The following is a 9871-nucleotide window of genomic DNA, read 5'->3' as shown; positions in this document are numbered from 1 at the left end:
AATGATAGTTAAAAGAAAAGGTTATAACATTAACAAATACTATTCTTAAGACAAAACGTCATTAGGACAAAGTAATCTGGACTAAAATAAGGAGGTTATATCCATCTGGCATTTAATATTCTGTACTAAACAAAATATATCCAATTTTGAATATTTTATATTGTAAGCAGGCTATAAGTGGCCTCTTTAAGTACGCAATGAAGAAGCTCCATCACTAAGAGGCAGGTGTAGCAGCTGTGTATGGAGGAGGGTGAGTAGGAGGAGCAAGGTGAGGGAGAGAGAGAGAGAGAGAGAGAGAGAGAGAGAGAGAGAGAGAGAGAGAGAGAGAGAGAGAGAGAGAGAGAGAGAGAGAGAGAGAGAGCAGCAGCAGGAACAGGAGTAGGAGCAACAGTAGCATGTCGTACCGAGGCTAGCAAGTTAGGATTCAGGTGAGAACAGAGTTAATTAAGCCTAAAAACACAGCACCCACCTCCCCTACCCCCCCCCCCCCTCCCCCAAACCCCTACCCCCCGACGGCGGCCACCCCAGGTATGTGCCCCCCCCCCTTTTCCCCGCCGCCGCCCCCCAAAGCTCCACTACCAATTAATACATTTAATTATTTCCATCTTCGTCCTAATTGGATTAATTTATTTCGACGCAGAATTCGGCAAAATGGGGTGGCGACTGGCCCCCGGCTGCGCTGCGTCCCTTCGACACGTAAATCTTGCCGGCAACCAATCTATTTCCCGGACCAGTGGAGGAGATTAATTACGTCGGCGTGGCATGAGCGGGGAACCAATGCGATTGAAGACACCGAGTGAATGGTAACTACGGTCATTTTCACATTTGGACCGGCACGACGAGCGTGGAGGAGCGGAGAGCTATCGTTCTCCCTCGACCACCACCACACACACACACACACACACACACACACACACACACACACACACACACACACACACACACACACACACACACACACATACACACACAGGGATCCAAGGCGGGATTTTATTTTATTTAGGCGGGATCCAAGAGTCAATGCTCGATCTTGCAGACACAAGTAGGTGAGTACACACACACACACACACACACACACACACACACACACACACACACACACACACACACACACACACACACACACACACACCTTACTCTCTACTACTACACCTTCCTCTACACTACTACCTACCTCCGTACAGTGGTTGCCTGTTCAGCATCCACCAGATTGGCATTTAGCGAGTGTTTCTAAAATCTCTAAGCGTGGGCGTCTCGCTTAAACTACGTTACATGCGATAGACCCCCACCCACACCACATACATCAATCACCTCCACTAGACACCCAACAACCCAATCATCCCCCCCCCCCCCCCCCTACATACCTACATACTCTATACATACTCCATTGTCAAGACCCTCAGCCCACCAGCTGAAAGTGAAGGAGGTGGCGACGTTTCACTCCATTTTGATCCATTATCAAATTGTGTCAATTATCAATTTAATTTTGGATTAACAGGGATGAAAGGGGAGGGAGAGGGAGGAGGCTGAACCTCCAGGCTGGTGCAAGAAGTAGCAGTCAGTATGAGGTAAGAAAGGGTGTCTGAGTGGGCCATACAGAATAAAACTTCTATATGACGCTATCAGGACATGATAGCGATCAGAAATGAAATGAGGGGACCTAAAGATTCCCTCTAATGAGTTATGTGTGTGTGCTTTTCTCCGAGGCTAAGGATTCTTCTTCCAGTTAGAGGCGGTACTCCCTTCCATATTTTGGATTAATTTATATATATATATATATATATATATATATATATATATATATATATATATATATATATATATATATATATATATATGTCGTACCTAATAGCCAGAACGCACTTCTCAGCCTACTATTCAAGGCCCGATTTGCCTAATAAGCCAAGTTTTCATGAATTAATGTTTTTTCGTCTACCTAACCTACCTAACCTAACCTAACCTAGCTTTTTTTGGCTACCTAACCTAACCTTACTTATAAATATAGGTTAGGTTAGGTTAGGTAGGGTTGGTTAGGTTCGGTCATATATCTACGTTAATTTTAACTCCAATAAAAAAAAATTGACCTCATAAATAGAGAAAAGTGTTGCTTTATCATTTCATAAGAAAAAAATTATAGTAAATATATTAATTCAGGAAAACTTGGCTTATTAGGCAAATCGGGCCTTGAATAGTAGGCTGAGAAGTGAGTTCTGGCTACTAGGTACGACATATATATATATATATATATATATATATATATATATATATATATATATATATATATGTATATATATATATATATATATATATATATATATATATATATATATATATGTATATATATATATATATATATATATGTATATATATATATATATATATATATGTATATATATATATATATATATATATATGTATATATATATATATATATATATATATATATATATATATATATATATATATATATATATATATATATATATATATATATATATATATATATATACAGAGTATAAACGCTTTAAATACGGGATTAATCAGCAATATTTACAAACTTGCAGACGATGAAACTGAAATCGCATAAGACAAAATTGCGACCAAACACAACCTTTTCAGTCTTTTGAGACGTTCGCAAGATTGGCAGACGCAAGTGAAGGGCTCCGAGGCTAAGTGACGATGCTGGAGTTAACAGATATCAGCATAAATAGTCTTCATATTACTAAGTATGACTGCGAAAATGAACTAGGAGACGTTAACCAAACCACACATTAGAAAGTGAAGGGACGACGACGTTTCGGTCCGTCCTGGATCATTCTCACAATCGACTTGAGAATGGTCCAGGACGGACCGAAACGTCGTCGTTCCTTTACTTTCTAGTGTGTGGTTTGGTCAACATATTTCAGCCACGTTATTGTGACTCCTCGTCTGCATCTGGAAGACGTGATTAGTATGCATCTTAAACTTAAAAGTCAGTGCACAAATGTTCAGAATAAAGACAAATAAAATACTGGGATTTATTGCCAGAAAATAGGAGTTGCCTCGTATGGGCGAAATGCTTTCTGCAGTTGCCTTCAATCTTATGATTCTAATGTTCTAAGATTTAGCAATAAAATACCTTATGTTTTGTTTAAAATTTATCATGGTCTTTTTAGGTCCCTGTTGGGTGATGCCATGCAATTTTGACCCTCATTCTATTGACATAAATTCACATGAAGGCGTTCAGCGAAACGGTGACAAATTTAATCCCAGGAATTGGAAATCTTTACACACAGAAATCAGAATAGCGTGATGCATCAAATGAACAAATCCACAAATTTTACCATGTCGTAGCTCAGTCGATTAAGGCAGCGTCTGGGATCCTTTCGGACGTAGGTTCGAACCCTCGTCACGGCCCTTGTGGATTTGTTCAATGGAAACCTTTCATATAAAAACGAAATTAACAAAGCTTAACTTACATATTAGCATGGAGACGAGATAAGGCTGACGTGATTGAAGTATAGCTTAACTTACATATTAGCATGGAGACGAGATAAGGAGATAAGGAGACGAGATAAGGCTGACGTGATTGAAGTATACAAGTGGAATTTTGTGTTTTTGTAGGGAAGGGAAGTATTGTATAATACAAAAGATGTATTAATACAAAATAGAACACGAAACAGGGAATTCAGGAAAGGCCAGGGTAAATACTGGTGTGGAAACATGGTTATTGATCTATGGAGCATAAGATATGAGGAGTGACGTGATTGTTTCAAACTTAGGTTAGACATTTGGGTGGATATGAACAGAAGCTGCTTCGTACAAGCCAATAGGCTTTCCGCAATTTGCATAATTCTTATGTACTTATGTTATCAAATCGGATATATTTCAAGCACGTGGACAATTGCAATGAATATTGTATTGCTTATACGACACCCAAGTTAGCATATATATACAATGAAATCGCTATATAAGGTGATATATCCCTAGTTGTATAGGCATTAACATATCATGGTCCGTGGGTTAAGGCGCGCCTCGGAACTGGACAACCCACCACACTCGTTCGATCCCCCGTCTTGCTCCAATGATTTGCTCTTAAAACATGGAGTAGTGTCCACATTAAAACAAAAACAAAAAAGACATTCAAAAAATGACAAGAAAAGACAAAAGACTTTAAAAGGATTCAATTGACTACAGATAAACTGCAGATAACCAGACAGTTGGCTCCTGAGAGCAGATAACTGCTGCTAATGATTCCTCGACTGAAATATAGAACAAAAAGGGGGGAAAAGACATGATCACTGCATACAAAGTACTGGCAGGCTTGGAAGAGGGTGCTAGGGAAGACCTCATATATACATAAATATACGGATGGAGACGACGACTAAATATGAGATCAGGAAACACTGACTTAGAATAATAAAGGATTTAGCCTTTATTAATTCTGCATTATTTACTATTCTTTAATTATTCTGCCAAGTCAATGTTCTTATTCCTGTTCTTAGAGGCTATTGTTCGACCATTCAGCAGCAGACACCGGCAGCAGACGAGACACCCAAGGAGCAGACATTTATTAATACTTAAATATCGTACGATAACACAACTGTTATCGTACAGTAAACTGGTGTTGTGAGGTGCTCGTCCCTCGGAGGGTGTCATCATACGTCTGGCAGCGGGTGCGGGTGGGTGGAGTCCCAGCCGCCGCCACTTAGCAGATGAGTTATCGTACTGTCAGTTGGACAATAACAACTTCAAATAAAGATAATAACAACTTCAAATAAATAAATAAACCAGGTTGATGAAAATCTGAGGTGATATTAAATCTGAAGGATATAATATGGAGTCCACAAATGATTTAAAAGCTATCTTTTTTGTCTGTGTTTTGTTTGGGCTGCGCAAGACTAATTTTTTTTTTTGTTTACAAGTTACGAATGCTTAACTAACCATGTCGTACACGTAAACAAAAAGATATCGTACACGTTACAAACGAATTGTTGTACAGTCAAGCGAATTGTTTGGTTTTCTAATCTTCACCAAATATCTGCTGAAGGAATATAGTCTTCGCTACGTTCTTTTTGAACGTGAGATTCACAAATTTTGAGTTCAAGATTTTGAACGTGAGAATAGTTCAATTACAGCGCAACAGGTTCGACCTGGCCAGTAGGCCGGGTACACGGAGCTAGAGCTCAATCTCTCGTAGTCACTCATAGGTAAGCACTTCAGGTAAGTACTTTATAAAACTCTTATATTAAGTATTTATTTAATTTTTTTTAAACTTCGTGATAAATCTTCGATCGCCAATCCTCTCGTGCGTTGACAACGTCGCTAAAGTGATGTCCTAACTTGCCCGAACCTAACCTAAGCAAGGACCCGAGAACAGAAAATGGGGTTTACGGAGGAAGGCTTCGGAACCCAGGCTGAATTTCACTACTGAATATCGTCTGTCTGTCTGTCTGTCTCTCTCTCTCTCTCTCTCTCTCTCTCTCTCTCTCTCTCTCTCTCTCTCTCTCTCTCTCTCTCTCAGGCAACAAGAAAAGTACTCTCGAAAGGACATATGGATCGGTGTGGCGTGCCTCAGGGCTCGGTATTGCGACCTCATCCATCCCTTATACCACCCATGTACGTCCCCATGTACGGATACCACCCGTGTACGTCCCCGTGTACAGGTACCACCCGTGTACGTCCCCATGTACGGATACCACCCGTGTACGTCCCCATGTACGGATACCACCCGTGTACGTCCCCGTGTACGGATACCACCCGTGTACGTCCCCATGTACGGATACCACCCGTGTATGTCCCCGTGTACGGGTACCACCCGTGTACGTCCCCGTGTACGGGTACCGCCCGTGTACGTCCCCGTGTACGGGTACCGCCCGTGTACGTCCCCGTGTACGGGTACCACCCGTGTACGTCCCCGTGTACGGATACCACCCGTGTACGTCCCCGTGTACGGGTACCGCCCGTGTACGTCCCCGTGTACGGGTACCGCCCGTGTACGTCCCCGTGTACGGGTACCACCCGTGGTAACGAGTACACCACTATCTAACCCGGGTTTTGGGCGAACACCGTCAGTGTTTATCTTTCGTGTTCCAAGATGTGGCTGATTAGTTTTCATTAATAAAAATATATTTTGGGGATTAATAAATATACATATTGGCTAATCATTTTATGCAGGGGGGGGGGGGAGGGGGGAGGTCCCTTGAGACATACAAATTATTTCTAGGGTTTTCACAAGGGTAAAACAAAGGTTGAGAAGGGGGTGATAATTCTAAGCTGTTAGAATTATCAACGAGCCCAGACTGTCTCTCCGTCTTTGGAGGAAAGGCGAATCTGGTGGATAATTGGCAATGTTTTTATTAAAGGCGAATTTACACAGTGGAGAGAGAGAGAGAGAGAGAGAGAGAGAGAGAGAGAGAGAGAGAGAGAGAGAGAGAGAGAGAGAGAGAGAGAGAGAGAGAGAGAGAAATGTTCAAAAGAAGGAAAGGTTCCACCAGGAAAAGCTTCTTCAGCTCAGGATTCATAGATAAACACAAGGGGGCTACAGGAGATTGTTCAGGAAAGTTCAATAAGTTAAAAAAACAATTATTACGACCCAAAACACACACACACACACACACACACACACACACACACACACATACACACTCACACACACACACTCACACACTCACACACACACACACACACACACACACACACACACACACACACACACACACACACACACACACACTCACACACACACACTCACACACACACACACACACACACACACACACACACACACACACACACACACACACACACAGAAGGACTCGTGTACACGTTCATCGTGTCTATCTGTCCCTCATTATTATTGGCACCGTCTCTGGTATAATCAGTGCCATTATCCATGACCACAACACTATACCCTGGCAGTCATTCATCACACTCATCACAACACCCTGGCAGTCACTCCTGTAGTCACTGCCAACATTACAGGTGTATAACTGGACTGTATCCCCACAGCCGAGTATACTCCCATCACTGTAATCTGCATCATTACTGTAACCAGCCCAAGTGACTGTACCATAGCGTCCACCTCATAGAACGTGAACCTTGACAGGAAACCACTAGCCTCTCTGATCCTGTGATCAATATATAGCCTGGATCATCACCCAACTGATCAATATAGTCTGGATCATCAAACTGATTAATATATAGCCTGGATAAACACTAAACTGATCAATGTAGTCTGGTTCACCACCCAACTGATCAATATATAACCTGGATCCCCACCAAACTGATCAATATATAACCTGGATCATCACCCAACTGATCAATATATAACCTGAATCATCACCCAACTGATCAATAGAGTCAGTACTCAACAACTATTTTCTCCCATGACTATTAAACCAAAAAAACTTGACCCCATAACAGCAAGTCAATTACATCCTGGGGAGTTTGGGGTTAATAATTGGCCTCTTCTGGGTTATTGGGAAGTGTTCACCTCAGCCTGGAGGCTCTGGAACAGCATGGAGGCTCTGGAACAGCCTGGAAACCGTCCTTTCCCGTCTTTGCCCCTCCCTCTTGCCGGATGTAGAAGGGAAGGGCGAGAGGGAGGGGTTGGAAGGCGCCCCCCAAAAGAGGCTCCTACTAACCGATAAGATAATTAAGATAATAAGGCTCCTATAAGATAATTAAGAGATCCTGTAATGTTGGATTTGCGTGACTTGGGGAGTAATGAGACGAAGGGGGAAAAGGTGGAGAGAGAGACAGAGAGAAGGGGAGAGAGAAGGTGAGAAAGAAGGAGTTATGGAAGGGAGGGATGGGACATGTAAAGATGGGTAAGAGGTTGAGTTGGATAGGGCAAGAGGAAAGGGATGGAATTGGTGGTGCATGAGCACCTGATTGGCAAATTAATTTGATCTATACCATGGCGAGTGAGTGATGTGGTTTAAGGTGGTGTTGGGGGGTTTAGGTTTGTAAACGATTCTTGAGATCTTGAGGTCATCTTGAGATGATTTCGGGGCTTTTTAGTGTCCCCGCGGCCCGGTCCTTGACCAGGCCTCCACCCCCAGGAAGCAGCCCGTGACAGCTGACTAACACCCAGGTACCTATTTTACTGCTAGGTAACAGGGGCATAGGGTGAAAGAAACGATGCTCTTATACTTACCAGCGTCCCATATGCTGCTGATGTTGTGCTGTTGATGTTTGTCTCTAGTGTTGGAATTCTATCCACTCCCATATATCTCTTTCTGATTCTTGTACTTATCTTCCTTATATGGAGTAAATGTCTTTTACTTTCCTTTCCTTTCTCCTTTTCCTATCTTCATTACCTTACATTTGTTGGAGTTGAATTCCAGCAACCATTTGTTTGACCACTCCTGGAGTTTGTAAAAGTCCTCCTGCAGTCCTCCGCTGTTTTTACATCTCTCATCAGCTTTGTGTCAACTGTAAATATTGACATTTACTAGCTCCGTCCCTCTGGGAGGTCATTCACATCAATTACAAACAGCAACGATCTCAGGACCGAGCCTTGTGGGACCTCACTTGTTCAGTGTCTTCTTAGTTATCACCAGCCTGGGCTTCCTCATCTTGTACACCAGCCTGACACAAGGAACAGTCTCAAATGCTTCTTGGCAATCTAGGAAAATGCAGTCCCAACCTTGCCTTCCTTTTCAATGTCTTCCTCTTCTAGTAAACTTCTCATACAAATAATGAGTCAAGTTTGTCAGGCACGATTTTTCCTTTCTAAATCCATGATGATTTTTAGTCACAAAGTTGGTCCTCTCCAGCGGCTCCACCATTCTCAACCTGATTACTTTACACACTACAATACACTTTTTGATTACTTACTTACGCTTCACATAGAAAACTTGTCAATGACACTCATCTGTAATTTAGTGTCTCCTGTCTATCCCCTTTTTCTCGAGTATTGGGACAACATTTGACTTTTATTTTTATGGCCAGATTTCTGGAGAAATCTCCTGTCTCAAGGGTTTTCTTAAGAATTATAGATAATGGGTGACAAAGTACTTCTGCACCTTTCTCCGGCAGCCGGTCGGCCAAGCAGACAGCACACTGGACTTGTGATCCTGTGGTCCCGGGTTCGATCCCGGGCGCCGGCGAGAAACAATGGGCAGAGTTTATTTCACCCTATGCCCCTGTTACCTAGCAGTAAAATAGGTACCTGGGTGTTAGTCAGCTGTCAGGGGCTGCTTCCTGGGGGTGGAGGCCTGGTCGAGGACCGGGCCGCGGGGACACTAAAGCCCCGAAATCATCTCAAGATAACCTCAAGATAGCCATGGAGAGATTAGGTCTGGTCCCTACGATCTTGTCAAATCAATTTCTTCCAAGCATTTCTTATCTCCGCTACAGTGTCATCCTCTGTTTCTTCTCGCCTTTCATCTTGTCACCTTAGTCTCGACGCAGGTTCTATTGTAAAGACCTCGTCAAATATTTTGTTGAGTGTCTCACATATCTCGTTATCCTTTTCTGTGAGAATTATCTCCTTCTTTGTCGCCTCGATCTGAGTACATGGTCTGGCACTGTTTTTTTTCTCCTGATATGGTTAATAGGACAGTTTGGGTGGGTCCTTAGCTTTTGCAGCAATGTTTTTTCCAAGTTAGTGGTGTAGATGGTAGTGGTGGTAGTGGTGTTGACGATGGTGGTGGTAGTGGTGCTGACGATGGTGGTAGTGGTGGTAAAATAGTCGTAGATCACAAGACGGTAGAAACGCATTATCCAACTCTCATCACAGGGGGGGGGTAGATTTTTCCACCACTCTACCCAAGATATATTAATTAACAAAATTATAACTACATTAAAACCTCACAGACACACACACCAAAATAAGGCAATAAGGAGAGAGAGAAGAGAGGAGAGGAGAAAAAGGGGGATGAGG

This window comes from Procambarus clarkii, chromosome 41 (assembly GCF_040958095.1).
Source record: "Procambarus clarkii isolate CNS0578487 chromosome 41, FALCON_Pclarkii_2.0, whole genome shotgun sequence".
In the NCBI taxonomy this organism is placed as follows: domain Eukaryota; kingdom Metazoa; phylum Arthropoda; class Malacostraca; order Decapoda; family Cambaridae; genus Procambarus; species Procambarus clarkii.
Note: the sequence above shows the minus strand (reverse complement) of the source record.